The sequence below is a fragment of the Hypanus sabinus genome, chromosome 5 (assembly GCF_030144855.1).
Source record: "Hypanus sabinus isolate sHypSab1 chromosome 5, sHypSab1.hap1, whole genome shotgun sequence".
Taxonomy (NCBI): domain Eukaryota; kingdom Metazoa; phylum Chordata; class Chondrichthyes; order Myliobatiformes; family Dasyatidae; genus Hypanus; species Hypanus sabinus.
Genome location: NC_082710.1, coordinates 45,631,726 through 45,651,768, shown reverse-complemented (window position 1 = coordinate 45,651,768; position 20,043 = coordinate 45,631,726). Strand labels below are relative to the sequence as shown.

At 41.9% G+C, this 20,043-nt stretch overlaps 1 protein-coding gene across 3 annotated transcripts in view; it reads right to left on the bottom strand.

The window, feature by feature from the left end:
* LOC132394123 (spindlin-W) overlaps positions 1 to 20,043 on the bottom strand; it is a 100,110-nt gene that overhangs the window by 63,056 nt on the left and 17,011 nt on the right. Inside the window, exon 2 of one of the 3 annotated variants that reach the window (XM_059969888.1) lies at positions 10,132 to 10,256. The exons of the other annotated variants lie outside the window; for them this stretch is intronic. The gene's annotated coding sequence lies outside the window, so the exon portion shown is untranslated. The remainder of the gene's footprint in view (positions 1 to 10,131; positions 10,257 to 20,043) is intronic. 3 annotated transcript variants of the gene reach the window in all.

Genomic DNA, 20,043 nt, shown 5'->3' with positions numbered 1-20,043 from the left:
CAAAACAGTAAGTTATCAGTGGCTTGTTGTGGTCTCATCCAGTGTGTATTTCCTTGTCTGTCGGCAATAATCTCACCCTCCACTAACACCTTACTCTCCTTGTAGAACTGAATCAGCGCTCAGTTTGTACCACCAGGAACAAAAGGTACAAGTTGTCCTGTCATTAACAAAAAGGAGGCATCTCCTTTCAAGAGGTGGTTATTCAAATTACACAAAGCATGGGGAAGGACAGGTAACCATCCAGAAAAGGTACAAGCAGAAGTAAATGAACATGATGTTTTAATAGGCAATTCATTTGTTCAATCAAACCACTGTCCTCAGGATAATAGGGCACATGCAAGACCCACCATTAACCACTACAGACAGCCCACTCTTGTATCTTAGAACCTGAAAAGTGCAAACCATTATTGGATTGAATAATGGCAGGGGTAGGCAAATGTGACAGACAAGCTTTTACAATTCAACAACAGGCAATTTAGAAAGCTATAAGAAATGATTAAATACAAGGACAAACTACCCAATAACAAAAGCAGGATACTATAAGTTTTTTCAGTTATATAAAGAGTAAAAGGGAGGTGAGAGTTGATATTGAACCACTGGAAAATGATGCTGGTGAGGTAGTAATGGGGGACAAAGAAATGACAGATGAACTTAATGGGTACTTTGCATCAGTCTTCACTGTGGAAGACACTGGCAATGTGCCAGAGGTCCGTGAGTGTCAGGGAGCAGGAGTGAGTGCCATTGCTATTACTATTACAAAGGAAAAAATGCTAGACAAACTCAAAAGGTCTTAAGGTGAATAAGTTGCCCAGACCAGTTGGACTACCTCCCCGAGTCCTGAGAGAGGTTGCAGAAAAGATAACAGATGCATTGGTCATGATCTTTCAAGAATCACTCGATTCTGGCAAGGTCCCCAAAGGACTGGAAGATTGCAAATGTCACTCCACTCTAAAAAGGGAGGAAGGCAAAAGAAAGGAAATTATAGGTCAGTTAGTGGTTGGGAAAGTGTTGGAGTCTATTATTAAGGATGAGGTTTCAGGTTACTTGGAGACTAACGACAAAATAAGTCAAAGTCTGCATGTGAAGGGAAATCTTGCCTGACAAATCTGTTAGTTCTTCGAGGAAGTAACAAACAGGGCAGACAAAGGAGAGGCAGTGGATGGCATTTACTTGGATTTTCAGAAGGCACTTGATAAGGTGTCACACACAAGGCTGCTTAACAAGATAAAAATCCCATGGCATTAAAGGAAAGATTCTGGTATAGACAGAGGAATGGCTGACAGCCAGAGGGCAGCAAGTGGGAATAAAGGGGGCCTTTTCTGGTTGGCTGCCAGTGATTAGTGGTGTTCCTCAGGAGTCAGTATTCTGACCACTACTTTTCACATAGCTTGTCAGAGATTTGGATAATAGAATAGATGGCTTTGCAGCAAAGACAGGTAGAGAGATAGGTAGTGTTGAGGAAGCAATGCTATTGCAGCAGGACTTAGACAAATAGGAAGAATGGCCAAAAAAGTGACAGGTGGAACATAGTGTTGGGAAATGTACGATAATGCATTTTGGTAAACAGAACATTAACGTGGACTATTATCTAAATAGGGAGAAGATTCAAACAGAGGTGCAGAGGGAATTGGGTTGAATGTGGTAAGAAAGACAAATACAATGTTGGCATTTATTTCAAGGGGAATAGAATATATAAATGTCAAGAGATAATGCTGAGGCTTTACAAGACAATAGTTAGGCCATACTTGGAATATTGATAAGAGCTTTGGGCCCCATATCTCAGGAAGGATGTATTGTCATCAGAGAGAGTCCAGAGGAGGTTCACAGGGATGATTCTGGGAATGAAGGGTTAACCTATGAGAAGTGTTTGGCAGTTTTGGCCTGTACTCACTGGAATTTAGAAGAATGCATGAGAATCTCGTTGATACCTATCGAATGTTGAAAAGACTAGAATAGGTGGATGTGGAGCGGATGTTTCCCATGGTGGGGGTATCCAAAACAAGAGGGCACAGCCTTTTAGAACAGAAGGAAGGAGGAATTTTAAGCCAGAGAGTAGTGAATCTATGGAATACTCTACTATAGACTGCAGAGGAGGCCAAGCCAGTGGGAATATTTAAGAGAAATTGATAGCTTCCTGATCAGTCAGAGCATTAGAAGTTTATGGCGAAAAGGCAAGTATATTGGGTTGAGTGGGATCCGAGATCAACCATGATGGAATGGCGGAGCAGACCCGATGGGCTACATAGTCTAATTCTGCTCCTATGTCTTACGATCTTATGATACCTGATTATTGTTAACAGTAGAGTTTACCATCAAAAGACTAGAATAACTGTCCACCACAGTGAGGAAGTTCTGGAGATCACGTCTGTAAAGGAAAGGGGCCAATATAATCTATTGTCAAATCTAAGTGGGGCACGCCCACAGCAAATGTCAGATAAGGGTCATTTTAAAAGCTATCTGTCCTTAATTTCAAAGTACCACCCATGATTCCCTACTACTGTACAAGTTATATCAATGGGAAGGAATAATCCTCGCTGCCTAGACAACTCCACAGTACCCTGTACCCCCAAATGACCAGAAGACTCATGGGCACACCAAACAAGTGGCAATAATGGTATTTGAGGCTGGGGCTAGATGTTACCATGTAAACACAAGTGTGTTTGTCAACATTGTTAAATCTTAGCATCGGCAAATCATCTTTAAAATGGGTAGCAACATGGTAAACTGTAATGGTATCATGTGATGATTGGTTCCAAACATCCTTCCATAACTCTGTTCCTCATCCAATAACAGTGTAAGACTGCTGGTTCCACAAGGGCAACCCAATAACCAATATGAACGTGGGCCTCTTTGGTTTTAAGCCTAATGACAGTATGCACTGCAACGAGTTCTGCATATTGACTCGACCCATCAGAGCCCTCCTTTTTCAGAACTCAATGGGTGAGAAGGTTAAGGGCAGCAGCCTACCAACAACGCCAATCATTCTTCCATATCACAGAGCCGTCGGTGAATCAGGCGAGCTGTGGCTGAGCAGGAGTCAGAAGATCAGAGACAACGCCCCTTGCAACAGGCAAGACTTTGACCAAGTAGCTTCTGAAGCGGGTGATGTTGCCTGAGGGCAGTCAGTTTATGTATTTTATTAATTCCATGCAGTCCCTTGGATGCTGGTTCAGAGATCAACCACTTCCACTTGACAACTGAACTCTGTTGTGCATGCCCTTCCTTACGGGTGAGTGTGACCCATCCTGCAATGGAAAGGTCAGGGTGGAAATGTCATCTGTCTCGATCAAAGCCCAGTAGCAGGCAAGAATCGTTTCTCAAATGCATTATATCTGGTGGCAGCATTGGGAAGCTTTCAGGACCAGGAACCCCAGTGGCATATTCTTTCCTCCATACTTCTACCGCAGGCTGCAGACTGTTACATCATCTTTAACAGAAACTTACAGTTCAAAGGAGAGGCCCTCTCAAAATGAAGTCGGGCATAAGGCTGTGATGACAGCTTCCTTTGCAGCCTCAGGGCCCCACACAAAACCAAATTGTTGCCCAGGGCCTCACACAAAACCAAATTTCGTTCTAATCACAGTGCACAAGGCTCGGAGGAGTATAGTCAAATAAGGCATATGGTGCTGCCAGTAACCCAAAAGGCCAACAAGGCATTGGGCTTCTTGTTTAGTTAGAGGACGTGCTAAGTTTAGGATCTTATTTCTGACCTGATCAGGAATTTTCCTATAACCCTTGGTCCATATGAACAATCATAGCTGAGCCTTGTACTTTATCAAGATTAATTTCCCATCCCCATGATCAAGTGATCAAAGTATTAAGGGCTTTGGAAACTCTTTTCAGAGGATCCCCTAGAGCACATCATCTATATACTGAGCTGCTTTAAATGCTGGAGATGAGACACGTTCACAAAAATCACACTCTACCACACTATGACAAATAGTAGGATTACGAACATGTGGAAGTCACGTAAAAGAAAACTGATCTTGAGTCTGCTCAGCAACAAGGACAGAGGAAAAAGCATTAGACAAACCAAGAACAACATGACTCTCAGTCACGCTAGAAAGGTCCTCAGTCAGGGTACCAATGTCTGGAGCAGCTATGGCCTGCAAGTGCACAACGATTTAACCGACGATAATCAATGGTCATACACCATGAACCATCAGGTTTCTGAACTGGCCAGAGGGCTGGTATAAATGGATGAGGGAGGATGATGAACCCCCAGGTTCAGGAGGGACCCCACTGTCTCCTTGATTTCCTTATGCCCTCACGGGACACAATATTGCTTGGTAACTACTATTTGCCTTGGCAAAGTTATAAAGACAGGTAAGACAGGTTCCCATTTTACTCTTCCCCAACCAGAAAAGATACCTTCCAAATACCAAAAGTAAATTTGCCAAATGCTGTCATGAAAGAGTTTCCCCATTAACAAATCAATTCCCAAAATGTTCACAAGTTCCTGAGAGATTGAGCTCGGGGACAGACAGAGGAAGTCCCTTGCCATTAGCAAGATGGACCTTTGTTTGTACAGCATCTGTAACTGGTTACCCATATCCCTGAATACACACTCACTCCCCTGTATACAGATCTGGATTCCCATGTAATAAGGTAATCTCAGCCCCAGTGTCCACCAGGGCGATTCCCCACTGCTTGTTGCCATGTGACTATCAAAGGGTAACAGGCATGTATGGCCTCAGGTCCCCCTCTGAAATATGCATTGCCTTTAGAGCAACTGTGGCAGTCTTGGAGCCTTGGCCATACCTGTAAACGGCAGGTTGAGTAACCCGCCATCCAGGGTCCAATTCAGCCAAGTTCCGATATAACCGGAGAATGTCCTGTGATTTGGGATTAACATTACATTCTGGAAGTTCGACCAGACCCTTTGTCTGGACTATCAAATGCAACCCAGCTGGGTCACAATGAGGACAAAAGTAGCACCAGTAGGTACACTGCCGGGGCACAATCATCGGCGGCTTAGGGGGCACTCCTAGTACCATTCATCATGCACTCAGAATGCCCCTGGTGCCCACGGAATGTAAAAGCAGCCTTACCTTGCACCCGTCCTTGATCTACATCTGACCCTTCAAGTCAGAGCCAATAGGCTGCTCGACTCTGCAACAGTCCAACCCTCACCTGGTCCTAACAGAGCCAGCATGATGCCTCTCCACCCTGAGTCCTCATTCCATCGATCAGGTGAGCCAACCAAGGGAAAAGGGGACAATCTCAGGGCCATTAAAGACATTATTACAAATGGCAGATTGTGTTAAATAGCCATCGAGGGATTTTCAAGGGATGAGGAGACTCATGCCAATACAAAGAAGCAGGGTAGCAAGCACGAACAGCTTGTACAACCACTGCCCACAAGGAGCAACCAGCTGTTAGCCTGACCAGCACACATTTCAGCCAGGACTAATGAGTCCATCGTGAATGACCCTAATTGAATCAATTCATGCACATGAAAAAGTTGAGAGGTTCCTAAATCCCATAGGTGGGTGAGCCAGCTGAGTAAGGATTCCCCTTGTTTTGGGCTAAATCCTGTAACTCGATGATAGCAGAGTTAATTATCGATTGTGTTCTCATTGGTAGTAGGGACAGGCACTGCAGCTTGATTTTATTCATTAGCATTCCAGGGTTCCTCTTTACCTTTTACACGTCTAAGGGGAGTGCACCTTAATTACATTATTTCCATCCTTATCTGAATCATCATCATCATACCAGATATCCCAGTCTCCCATGTCTGGGTCTCAATCCTCCTGCAGGACCGTAGATTGGACCTTTAAGGGATCCACAATCACACAGATGCACTGTATGCGATGCTTTCGCACCACGGTAGCCCATGTACATGCCATGGCAACTTGTTTAACTTCAGAGTGCTCAGCACATTCTCAAACTGCACGTGCCATTTCACTTAAAGTAGTGTTCTGAGAACTTAAACTCGCACTCTAGACGTCTGACTTCCTCAGAGTTCAGCTTTTTCAGTACTCAATCGCCACAATGCAGTCATAAAAATCCATCCCACTAAGAGGGATTCCCTGCCTCAAGAGGGAAAAGCTAAGTTTGAGGCTTTGTGATACTACGCATGGAAGCTTTAACGTCAGACATTTCAGCAAATACCTTCTCCCAACATCTGGGAGGACCCCATTTACTCAGAACATTAGCCAGTGATTCAAAACCCTCAGAGTTATCCATCCACCCAGGGACTGATAAGTCACCATTCAGGGCTCCAGACAGTCCTTCCAGGTGAGGCGACACTTCACCTGTGAGTCGGCTGGTGTGGTATACTGCGTCCGGTGCTCCCTGTGTGGCCTTTTATATATTGGTGAGACCCGACACAGACTGGGAAACCGTTTCGCTGCACACCTACGCTCAGTCCGTCAGAAAAAGCAGGATCTCCCAGTGGCCACACATTTTAATTCCACATCCCATTCCCATTCTGATAGGTCTATCCATGGCCTCCTCTATTGTCAAAATGAATCCAAACTCAGGTTGGAGGAACAACACCTTATATACCGGCTGGGTGGCCTCCCAACTGATGGCATGAACATTGACTTCTCTAACTTCCGTTAATGGCCCTCCTCTCCTTCTTACCCAATCCCTGACATATTTAGTTGTTTGCCTGTTTTCCATCTCCCTCTGGGGCTCCCCCCCCCCCACTCCTTTCTTTCTCCCGAGGCCTCCCATCCCATTAACCTTTCCCTTCTCCAGCTCTGTATCACTTTCGCCAATCACCTTTCCAGCTCTTAGCTTCGTCCCACCCCCTCTGGTCTTCTCCTATCATTTCGCATTTCCCCCTCCCCCCACTACTTTCAGATCTCTCACTATCTTTCCTTTCAATTAGTCCTGACGAAGCGTCTCGACCCAAAACGTCGACAGCGCTTCTCCCTATAGATGCTGCCTAGCCTGCTGTGTTCCACCAGCATTTTTGTGTGTGTAGTTGTTTGAATTTCCAGCATCCGCAGATTTCCTCGTGTTTGCTCCACAGTATTGCTTGACTTGCTTGTCCTCAGCCACATTTTCCTGGACCCTGCTGGCAATGACAAAGTGTAATGGGTTGCATTAATCACACCCAACAATACGAGTGTCCAGAAGACGTGGCAATAAGCGTACAAACATAAAGTAATTTAAGCCTAATTTATCATTTAAAAAAAACAGAAAGCACAAATAAACCATACAAAATACTACATAGTAAGTAACAATGATTTCCACAAAGATATCTGCAAGGCACAAAGACTTCAGGGTTCACGATTTTTAAATCACCACTTGCCATTATTGGGAGAAGTCCAATTTCCGACTCACCCCTAAAACCACCCCTGGGTTCTAGGCACAGATCTTGATCTCTGGCCCCAGTTGAAATCCAGTGAAACCAGGAAGGCAGCCCCATAAATACGTTTCACAAGTGCACGATAGACAAACTCTGACTTCTTGTTTCAACACAGCCTGTGTTTTTCATCATGTACCCATTAAAACAGTCCTCATAAATCAATTAGACCTAGTAATGGTCACTCCTTGAACTTACAAAAGGGCATTAATGTTTACATAAAAGCAATAAGCCCGAATCCGAAGAGATTCCACTAAGCCACATGATAGGCATTTTAATGGTGCCTGAGACCAAAAAAGAATCCAGCTACTATCAACAAACTTTCTACGGACATTAACGGGTCTACAGTACTTACTCTGTACAGAAACCTCACAAACATTACCCACTAACAGACCCACATACTCCAAGATCAGAAAAAGGCTGTCTTCATATGTTAACCATTTAATTCACAGAATCATTCTCTAGACTCTCTCCAATGCCATCCCATATTGGATAAGGGCTCCAAATCTGCTCACAATACTCCAAGTGCAGTCTGACCAATGCCTTATAAAGCATCAGCATCACACCTTTGATCTTATATTCTAGTCTTTTATAAATGACTGCTAACATTGCCTTCGCACTGACTCACCCTGCAAGTTAACCTTTACAGAAATCTGCGCAACACTTCCAAGTCCCTTGGCACCACTGAATTTTGAATGTTTCCCGTTTAGAAAATAGCCTACATCTTTATTCCTTCTACTAAAGTGCCTGACCATACAGCTCCCTACATTACATCCCATCTGCCACTACTTTGCCCATTTTCCCAATCTACCCAAGTACCTTTGGGCATGGTAGAGGTATGCAAACATTGTTCTTGGCACATTAACATTATATTTTTGAAAATATCTGTGATTCAGAGGAGAAGCGTTTCCAAAGGCAGCAGGAGTTGAATTTCTTCGCTGCTTAGAGTTTCTCATCGCATATTGGCTCCTGATCAAATGTCACAGGCAAGTGAAAACCCTTTAAATAGTTTATTATTGCCAATGACATAGTGCTTTGAGACATCCAAACATGGGTCAGTGGTAATGTGCATGCATGGAATATCAAGAATAGATCTCCTCTGCAATCTATTCTAGCTCCTTTTGTTTTTGGAAAATGCACGGCATTTCAGAAGCAGAATCAGGATCCGGTTTATTATCACCAGCATGTGGCGTGAAATTTGTTAACTTAGCAGCAGCAGTTCAATTCAATACATAATCTAGCAGAGAGGAAAAAAAACTAATAGATAAAATAAAACATAATGAACAAGTAAATCAATTGCATATATTGAATAGATTGTTCAAAAATGTGCAAAAACAGATACAGCATATTAAAAAAGTGAGGTCATGTCCAAAGCTTCAAAGTCCATTTAGGAATTGGATGGCAGAAGCTGTTCCTGAATCACTGAGTGTGCGCCTTCAGGCTTCTGTACCTCCTACCTGATGGTAACAGTGAGAAAAGGACATGTCCTGGGTGCTGGAGATCCTTAATAATGGACGCTGCCTTTCTGAGACACTGCTCCCCAAAGATGTCCTGGGTACTTTGTAGGCTAGTGCCCAAGATGGAGCTAACAAAATTCACAACCTTCTGCAGCTTCTTTTGGTCCTGTGCAGTAGCCCTCCCATACCAGACAGTGATGCAGCCTGTCAGAATGCTCTCCACGGTACAACTATAGAAGTTTTCAATTGTATTTGTTGACATGCCAAAATCTCTTCACACTTCTAATAAAGCAGTCGGCCCTCATTATCCGCGAATTCCGCATGCGCTAATACAACCAACCGCAAATCGCAAAAACCCGGAAGTGCTCTTCCAGCACTTGTTGTTCGAGCATGTACAGACTTTTTTTTTCTTGTCATTATTCCCTAAACAATACAGTATAACAACCACTTTACATAGTATTTACATTGTATTAGGTATTACAAGTAATCTAGGGATGAATTAAAGTATATGGGAGAATGCGCGTGGGTGATCGTGGATCAGGATCAAAAAAAAAATCATAAGTTCTCTTACTAAGTCGGAACAGGTACATCCGGTATTATTTAGTGTCAGTTAGTCAAATGTTTGTCTTAGTATATTGTATATATTTTACCCTTCTGTGCATATAAAACACTTAAGAACGTATGTTTCAGCGGCAGGCTCAGGAATGGAATTTCCCCAAGTTCGATTGAGTGACAGACTGCTCCCAAGTGTGCTCTCCACCATGTCAGGTTGATGAGGAGGATCAAAAACCCAAAACCACAAAGCCCAATAATTAAACCACTGTGTTGCTTAGTAATAATTGTAGCTTTCATTGGGGCAGAGCCTTTCTCACTTTATCCTTTAAAATTGTTCTGATCATCGACCGACGCTTACGCTTTTCCAATGATCAATGGTGTTTCACCTCTTTCTGATCACTTTATTATTTTCACTTTATTTTCAACCATTTTTGTGATTATTTTCGCGAACAGAAACACGGCGGATTCAGAGTTCTACCACCAGGTCCTAATGTCCACTGCACTGAGACAGGTTAAATAAGGTCTAGGGTTCCGCTTGGTCCTAAGATCCACCACATAGCAACAGGATGAATAAGGGACTTGAGCATCTACGAATTTTGGTATCCGTGAGGGGTCCCGGAACCAATCCCCCGCGGATAAGGAGGGCCGAATGTATAGCCATTGTCTTGCCTTCTTTATGACTACATCAGTACGTTGGGACCAGGTTAGATCCTCAAATCTTGACACCCAGGAACTTGAAGCTGCTCACTCTCTCCACTTCTAATCCCTCTATGAGGATTGGTATGTGTTCCTTCATCTTACCCTTCCTGAAGTCCACAATCAGCTCTTTTGTCTTACTGACGTTGAGTGCCGGGTTGTTGCTGCCGTACCATTCCACAAGTTGGTATATCTCACTCCTATACGCCCTCTCGTCACCACCTGAGATTCTACCAACAAAGGTTGTATCGTCAGCAACACAGTCATGTGTATACAGGGATGCAAAATGATTGGTCTTTAACAATCTTTAGTTATTCACATACAGAAATAACATCTGCTCAATGTCAAGATCTCAAAAAGGAAGAAAATATAGAGACATATGGCTAACAGAAACTGCAGCTTCAAGTTCAAGTTTAATTATCATTCAACTATACATAAATTCTCATAAATACAGCCAGTGTTACTTCAACGCCAAAGTGCAAAAGACAGTACCAACAATCATATACAGCATAAGACACACATAGTACATTTAAGATCGCAAGCACATACAAGATAGCAGTAAAGTACAGGGGAACAAAGAATATTGTCCAAGTCCCTGGATCCATAAACGTTGCAACAGTCTGCAGTCGAACACAATACAGCTCGTCTTCTGCCAAGCAAACAATGGGAGGGGGGCATCACCAACTCCAGCATGGCACCTCACTACACTACCTCTGGCACTCCACAGGGCTCCCAGCTCCAACACCTCCACCTGGGCAGCTGCAAACAGACGATACCTTGGTTTGAGGCTAGTCCTCAATACAACTGAGGCCATACAGTTTCTCCGCTATCCACCCCCACCGTATGCCAATAAACCAATGATTGGACTTGCAGCATTCCACATCACCCATGCCCAACAGGGTCTTGCCATCACAAGAAAAATGCCCAAGACCATCACTCACTGTTAGACTGCACACTTCTTTCACGCACCACTGCCTCCCTGCCTCATGCAGCATCACGGTCCACACCAAGTCCGGCTCCTTCAGTTTCTCCACTAACGAGCAACTCACTGATGGAGTAGACATGCAGCATGTTAATGTCCAGCAGGGTGTTGCGATTGTGAAAGATACATTTACAAAGGACAATAACACCTCTGGTTGATCCCGTAGATGCCGCCGTGTCCAAGTGCGTTGCCATCTTATCAGAAGATGGATTTAAAAGGGATAGTATTTCTATATATCGTACCATATATAAAGGCAGAAAATTGACTTGCTAAGCTTGTATAAATGTTGTGCAAACATGAGGAAATATCCTCCCCTTCAGACCTGATGTAAACATGATCTTTGATAATGAAAAAGGCATGATCATTTTTACAAGACCTGCTTTTGACTGACCCCCACACCCAAAAGACCAAGATAGTCTTCTACCATGCAGGGTGATGCAGAACCTGCAACCAAAATACATCTAGCAATAAACAAACTAAAGCATTTGGGTGCTAAAAACTGTTTTTATGGCTTTCCACACAACAAAATTGGTCAAACCTTGTATTGCACACAGCAAAAGAGGTTTCTATTATAAAATTTTAAAACATCCCAAGTGAAGGAGAGAATTAACCAATTTGCTTAATTCTCTGAACCCTTGTTGACAGACATACCACAAACCAAGATGCAATTAGCAACCATCGTTCTACAAGATCAGATTTATCTCCAGACAGCCTTTGAAAGCTTTAAGCATCAAAATCATCATTAGAGTAAACTCACCCACCAACATTTTAGAATGGCAATTAATTCAGATTTTGTCTCTTTCAAAACATTTTCAGTGTTATAATAGCTTAACATCAAATTTAATTACATTTCCTTTGACAATGGACTAGTTCACAAAATCATGGACTTAAAATTATTTAACACAATAAACATTGTTCTGAGAAAAAGGACATGCAAAGTTATGCTTCATATTTATATAAAACAGTGGGGACTGGGATCTGAAATGTCTCCTATTGCATTAAGCTATTGCATCCTCTCTTGTACAGGTAGAATATCAGAGAAGAAAATCTTGTGCATCCAGAAGTGTTTTACTCCTGCCCTTTATAAGTTTAGGTAGGTGTAGTAGTGGGAGCATTATTCCTTTGATGAACATTGACATTCATTTTACCAGGGCTCTTCATTTCTAAAATCCAAAAATGTTATCGATGAGGTTACAAGTGAGAGTGTTGATGATGGCACTCGACAGTGACACCTTCCAGCTCATCTGCAAAAACAGCTCAATTTTTAACCTCAGTTTCTCTTTTTCCTTTTTAAGCTGCATGTGGTCCTGCTGAAGATCCTGACCTCGAGCTACACTCAAACTTTAGATCTTTGCGGTGATGGGACCTGCCCCTTAGGGCTCATGACCAGCCGTTTTTCAATATCCCAAGGAAACAGCCTAGAAGATGAGAACGCCTTCGGGCTTCCGAGCCTGCGGCCCTGTGGAAGAGGTGATACTTCACCAGTGCTGCTGGCTGAAGTGTTGCAGGAGAAAACAGAACACTGGATCGGCTGTCAGGGGCTCACATGCCCTCTTTCTCTCATTGGCGTGGGAGAGTTTGTTGCCAATTTTCGAGTCAGAGGTTTTGGAACAAAAGCATCGCAGCAGACTTTAACACAGTAATCAGTGAGTTGTTTGTCTTTGTTGGTCTCCCCTCTCACTGTTACTGAGGAGGGGAAGAGCCTATAGTATGTCTGTTTTCATGGATGTCTACAAAGAACAAGGATTTTGGGTTGCATATTGTATACATTCTCTGATATCAAATAGAACTATTGAACTATCAACACCTTCCATTATTTAACCTGATGGTTGAGAGCAGACTAATTAGGCTATGTAGCTACTGTACATTCAGCAAATTTCCTCCCAGCCTGCTTCTTACAAGACCTCCATTTCAGTCTCCCAGTTCCCGTCTCTGTCATATTAGCTTCAATGACAAGATATTCTGCACAGGTCTCTGAAATGTCTTTCCTTCTTCCTGATCCATGGCTTCACCTCTACCATTGTGGACAGTCTTTGATAACAACTCAGGTAGTCCTGCACCTCTGTTCTCACTGCCTCTCCTCCGACACAGCACGGATAGAGGTCTTCTGGATGTTAAATTCCACCACACCTGTTCCCATCTTCATCAGATTATCCTTTAGACTTCCCACCTATTCTGGAAGGATTAAACAGGAACATATTCCTCTTCCTTTTCAGCATTTAAGGGAATCATTTCCTTCACTGCTTTCTCAATTGATTTTATATTCTCACTAACAGCACTTGGGCACTTTACAATGCAACCCCAAGGTTTGAAACAATACCCGTTCAACATCTTTCTTTCTCATCATTCAGAGACTCAAATCTTTCCGGGCAAAGCAGCAATTCACTTGTACTTCTTCCAGTCTAGAGCAATGCATTCCGTATTCACAACGTGATCTTCTCTACGCCAAGAAAACCAAATGGAAATCAGCTGAAGGCTTTGTAGAGTTCATGTTCACTCCACAGAAATGATCATGAGCTTCCAGTTGCCCCCTTTAATTCTTTTTCACTCCCACTGGTGGCATGTTGCATAGTGATAAGGTCTACTAAAAGTTCAACAACACCTCCAGATCTTTCAATTGGGTCTACTGTAACTTTCCAGGTACAACATTGAATTCACCAACTTAATAGTTCATATCAAAACTGACTAACCACGTACGAGTGCTTTTGGCACAGTCTCCATTATTATAGACTGACCCAAGGTTTACGTCTTCACCCTTGTTAATAGAAGACCTAATGCAGATGAAGAAATATAATCTGCCTCTCACTACCCAATAACCTAGAGATGAGAAGAAATTCCTCCACTTAAAGTGTTCTAAACTTTTGAATTCTTTATCTGGGAAGGTGTTTTGTTGTTCAGCTGCTAAGCATATTCAAGGTAGTGATTGATCGATTTTGGGATATTAGATGACTAAAGCAATATGGGGAAGTGCAGAGAATCTCATTGATTGGAAGACGGGGGCCAAAAGGCTGCCAAAGGCTATTCCTTGCAGCTTGCTCACCAATTTACCATCATCTGATTGGTGTATCCATGTGATAGGATAAATACAATGATTGTGTTGGCGGAGTCTGGCATATTGTTATATTTGGAAAATATCGTATCTCATAGACAATGTCAGACTGCTGCATGTCTAGCCTGTAATACAGTTCTCTGAATTTAGTCCCAAGATGCTGAGAAGAACTTTGCATGTTTATCTGGGGAAAACTTTGCTGTATTTGGAGCTATACAGCACAGAAAACAGACTCTTTAGCCCATGCCAACCAAGATGCCTAACTGAGGTAGACTGGTATCTCTCCAACCCTTTCCTATAACTGCAAATGTCCGCCCGTTGAGTTCAGTGATTCTTCTCATCTTTTGTTCCCCCCCACCCCCAGAACCAATGAAGGGTCTCAGCATAAAACGTCAACTGTTTACTCTTTTCCATAGATGCTGCCTCGCCAGCTGAGCTCCTCCAGCATTTTGTGTGTGTTGTTCTAATTGCTTATATTCAAGTCACTAACAAAAGCATGTAAATATATTCATTAGTAAGCCTTCCAATCACATGCAGCATAGATTTTTACACCCACTCCCCAATAATTTTGCCATAATAAATGTTCCCATCAGTAAATAAGAAACAAACGCAGCAGGAGATCATTTGAACCCTCGTTTCTGTTTCACTATTCAATAAGTGATTATTTATCTTAGCAAAACTTGTGTTTACCTGATGGAGGTGCTGATGAATCAAAGACCGAGGAAGGTTATGATGAATCAAAGACCGGGGAAGGTTATATTAATTGTGAGGGTTCTTCCTGCTACCTTTCCCAGATGGTTCACCAGCCAGTCTTAAAAAGCTTTGACTTCCATCCAAATCTTTGTCATCTAACAGAGCTCTCTGTAGCAAAGATTAGCATCATACAATCATATCTAAACCTGTGCTCCATACCAAGACTGTCATCTTCAAAGATGCCAATCAGTTTCTTAACACCTGCTTCTTAAAATTATTAAATGCAAGCCTTTTGATGGAATTACATTCTGCTTCAGCGCAGCTGTCAACATAGCTGAGAGATCTTTGTTGATGCAGGTGCACTAATAAACTATTGCAACAGCATTGGTAAATGACACTGTACCAGTAATGTACAAAAATACATTAAAATAGTCTCTTGCTATAAAATAGGAATTATTAATGACTCCTAGACCATCTCCACCTATTAATAGCAGTGCATTAATTATAATCAAATAGCTTCACAAATCAAGGCATCTACATAAAGTGTCAATGGCCCTATAGCAAAAAATATATCAACACTGCTTCACACTCCATTTTTCTGAAATCCATTTTCCATGTTAAAATACACTCAAACTAACACAACTAGAGCTTTGACCTTTTGGTTTTTAAACTTTGTGCCTGGTATTTTGCTTTTGGTCCTTCCACACCCATTCTCAACACAAAAATAAAAATTGATTGTTTAAAATGTTAATCAAGGAATGGACAAGCTTTTGGTCTCCGTAAACAGAGTGTGATGCTCTGTCAATACATTTCTGTTAATTTGCTGGACAGGAAATGGCACACTTTCACAATTCTCCTGGCAACTAGTAATTACAGTGTTCCTCATCAGAGAATATATAGAGGATACTTGGCTGGATTTCCAATCATTTTAGGGCTTTCACTCTGTTCTCACTTTAATTATTAATGCTTGCAGTGCATCACAAAACACATTTTTCTCAATTATTTTCTTCCAAATCTTTCTGTTCTTTTATATAACAATGTATTTAATTTGTACCTCATTTAATTTTCAGATGAGTATTTACTTCTACTATCAGGAAATTAACCCGTGCGTCCCGCAGATTGATCAGTGATCTATGTGCACGTTGAGTTTTAATTGCTATACACCTAAAGCAAATTCTCCAATGATGAAGCTCTATTAGAGAAAGATAAAATCAAAACCATTCTCCAAATTCATCTTCAACAGCATTTCCAAAGAAATACTGTTCAAGTCAAAACCAAAACTGAGTCCTGCTAATAAACTTACTAATTGTGCCTTATTTTTTTTTCTACATCTTCCTCTGTAACTTGTCAGATATGCAGCCTTGCTCCCCATTATATAAGCAATACTTTTCTGAGGCAGGACTACTGTGAACCTCAAATCCCAGCACTAATCAAAATAACTGTATTTGCACAGTCCACGGAGCCCGACCTTATTTCTCCTTCATCATGTACACTAATGAAACCTCACTATTTGAAAACACATTTCACTCCTGAACATGCACACTAAGCGTCTCTCACTTTATCGTGATTTGCTGCCATTCCCCAACTGGTTCGTACCATTGTGGTACTTCTTTCCAAAACCCTCCGCTCATTTACAAACTTTCCATCTAGTAATCCCTTCCCATAGTCTGGACTTCCGTTTAACTCTTTTTTTTAAAAAAAAGATACAACAGTTTCTTCAGAGCAGTTTACATATGATGCAACACTTTCTGTCTCCTGTTCTCAGGACTTTCCAGTACTTCTACCTTCTCTCCTGATGACACAAGCGACAGCCCAGCATGTAGTGCTATCACCTCGAGTTTGAAAGCAGTGGCTCCAAGTACTGGTCCAAAGGCCCCTGTACAAATAGCGCACTTTGTAGAATAGAGACCACTGTGTGGGCAGCACCATAGCGCAGCAGTTAGCGTAACACGTTACAGGGCCAGCCATCAGAAGATTAGGATTCAACTCCCTGTTTTCTGTAAGGAGTTTGTACATTCTCCCCGTGACTGTGTGGGCACGTTATGTTGATGATGTAAGCATGGTCCCAACACACCCTTGGACTTTTAGTCATTGACAGTGTATCACTGTATGTTTGTACATGTGGCCAATAAAGCCAACCTAATCTAATCTTTTCATTAATTATATACTATAGTACAGTTGGCCTTCTTTATCCGCGGATTCAACCAACCGCGGATCGGGAAAACCCGCAAGTTCTCTCTCCAGCACTCGTTGTTTGAGCACGTACAGACTATGTTTTCTTGTCATTATTCCATAAACAATATGGTATAACAACTACTTACATAGCATTTACATTGTATTTGGTATTATAAATAATCTAGAGATGATTTAAAAGTACAGGCAGTCCCCGGGCTAAGAACGAGTTCCGTTCCTGAGTCTGTCTTTAAGTCGGATTTGAAGTCGGAACAGGTACATATGGTATTATTTAGCGTCGGTTAGTCAAACGTTTGTCTTAGTATACGGTATATAAAACACTTAAGAAACATATGTATTTCAATAGTTAAACCACTGCGTTGCTTAGTAATAATTGTAGCTTTCATCGGGGCAGGGCCTTTCACAAGCTCCAGTGAAATTGTTCCGATCGTTGACTGACTGTAGCCTAATGCTTTTCCAATGACCGATGGCGTTTCACCTCTTTCCGATCGCTTTATTACTTCCACTTCATTTTCAATCGTGATCGTGATTATTTTAATGAACAGAAACACTGCAGATTCAGAGCTGCGCTGGGTCCTGATGTCCACCGTACTGAACCAGGTTAAATAAGGTCCGGGGGTTCCGCTGGGTCCTAAAGACCACCACAGTGAGGCAGGTTAGATAAGGGACTTGAGCATCTGTGTTTTTTGGTATCCGCGGGGGGGGGTGGGGGGATCCCAGAACCAATCCCCCACAGATAAGGAGGGCCGACTGTATACACAGTTATACAATGATAGGGTGGTTAAAGCATACGGCATTCTTGCCTTTATTAGTCAAGGCACTGAGTTCAAAATTCAGGAAGTCATGTTGCAGCTTTAAAAAACTCTAGTTTGGCAGTAACTGGAATATTCTATACAATACTGGTCGCCCCATTATAGGAGGGATGTTGAGGCTTTGGAGAGGGTGCAGAAGTGGTTTAATCAGGATGTTGTCTGAATTAGAAGACGTGTGCTAAACGAGAGGTCGGACAAACTTGGATTGCTTTCTCTGGAGAAGTGGAGGCTGAGCAGAGATCTGATAGAGGATCTTGAGATTATGAGAGTCATAGATAAAAAGAATAGGCAGACAATATTTTTTCCAGTGTTTGAAATCTCTGATACCAGAGCGCATGCATTTAAAATAAGAAGAGATAATTTCAAAGGAAATGTAAGAAGCAATTTTGTTTCCACTATACAGAGTGGTGGGTGCCTGCAATGCACTGCAGAGCTGGTGGTAGAGGCAGAAACGTTAGAGACTTTTAGCTAGATGCACGAATTGAGGAATATGGAAGGATATGGACATACCTAAGCAGAGATAAGATTAATTCAGTTAGCCATTTGATTACTAATTTAATTGGTTTGGCACTACATTGTAGGCCATGGGGCCTATTCCAGTGCTATACTTTCTATGTTATATATAATAAACCAATTTACCAGTGACTCAACGATAGTTGAAAGATTCTGTGGTCTACAACTTCCTTGTTTTCTACTGCCAAAATACAAGAGAGTGATTAAATCAAAATGGTCTCTTAATAATTTATCACAGGAAAGAGCTATGTATGTGGAAGGACTAGATAGCAGTAGAATGCAGCCAGAACAAGGATGACAGCTCTCTGGTAGGTAGAGACACGTACAAACAAAAGCTCCTGTGTATAGGACTGTAGTAAGATGTAGAAGGTGGCAAGAACTTTGTAAACAGTTAAGAATAATGATATTGTACATCCTACTTAATTCATTATGCAACATATAAAATCCACAAGTGTGATAGTTATTTTTGTGCCAAGAATGTGCTTAACATTCCGGTAAAGCTAGTGACTTGTCATGTGATCTAAAGTGCATACAAAAAAAAGTTTCCACTGGAAGTTACAGGTTTTCTTAGAGCAGGTTCATGAGTGGTGCCAAAGACAACAGTGTATGTGTCCTATTTGCTGTTCCTGGGGCACTCGGACAGCAGAAGTGATGCAGGACACTGTTTCCTCTTGAGAACCGTCTGTTTTCTCCAGCTTCTGGATTGATTAGGCTGACTTCTCCTTCAAATTGGGGTCACAAGTGATGAACAGGTCTACCATCACAAAACACGAATTTCATGACGTATATCAATAATAAATCTGATCCTGATGACAAGAAATACTTACGTTCCCTGTCAGAATGGATCTCTGATAGTGGAAAAAGTGTGACAACTCTGTCCATTTCTCTAATGGTGGAGAAATGTGTGATTTTGTTTGATACTGTAATCTAAAGAATGTCACTGGATTTCTCTGAGTACTTCGGTTTCTTTCTTTATTTTTTTTTAAAAACATAAAATATTTATATATTCTACTTAATTAACAAAATTGGTGGCTGACTGGTGGCGCAGTGACATCAGCGCCGGACTCCGGAACAAAGGCTCTCAAGTTCGAATCCAGTCCCGGACACGCTTTCCATCCGTGTTGGGTTGAGAGTCGAGCTCGCAACTCGGCCTCATAAAAAAACAACTGCGCTGTGAGAAGGACGTGGGGGACCACTCACAGAATCTTTCCTCCAGGAAAAGTGGTCGCTGAGGCTTTGGCAGAGTATGGCACACAAAAAAAACTTAACAAAATTAACTTCACAGACATATTGATTGGATCCAAAACATACTGTACAAAGACAGCATCATCTAGCAGATTGTTTCTTGGGAAAGATTCACATACATTTAAAGGCCACATGAGAAAACAGCCAAGAGGAGACCAGACCAAAAGACATAAGTTATATTATTTAAGAAGCTCCTACAAGATCATCTATCTGTTGTTTCAAGTATAGAATTTTGTAGTTAATAAACTTTTACATAAACTTCACCTTGTTTTGTCCATTAAAACATACCAGGCTTACAAGTTCCATGGCTCCATAACTATATTTAACAGCCATCATTGTGTTAAATTTGTCCCATTTTGCCCTCAACAACTAAAAAGGATAGTTTTACAACTGGGATGATACTCAACATAACTGGCTAATCTCAATTTGAAGGCAACAAGTTATTCCAACCCATAGAAGAAAATAAATTAATATCTTCTGCTGCTTTTAGCAATTGGTTCCACATTATCTGCCTACTACATCAGGTGCCA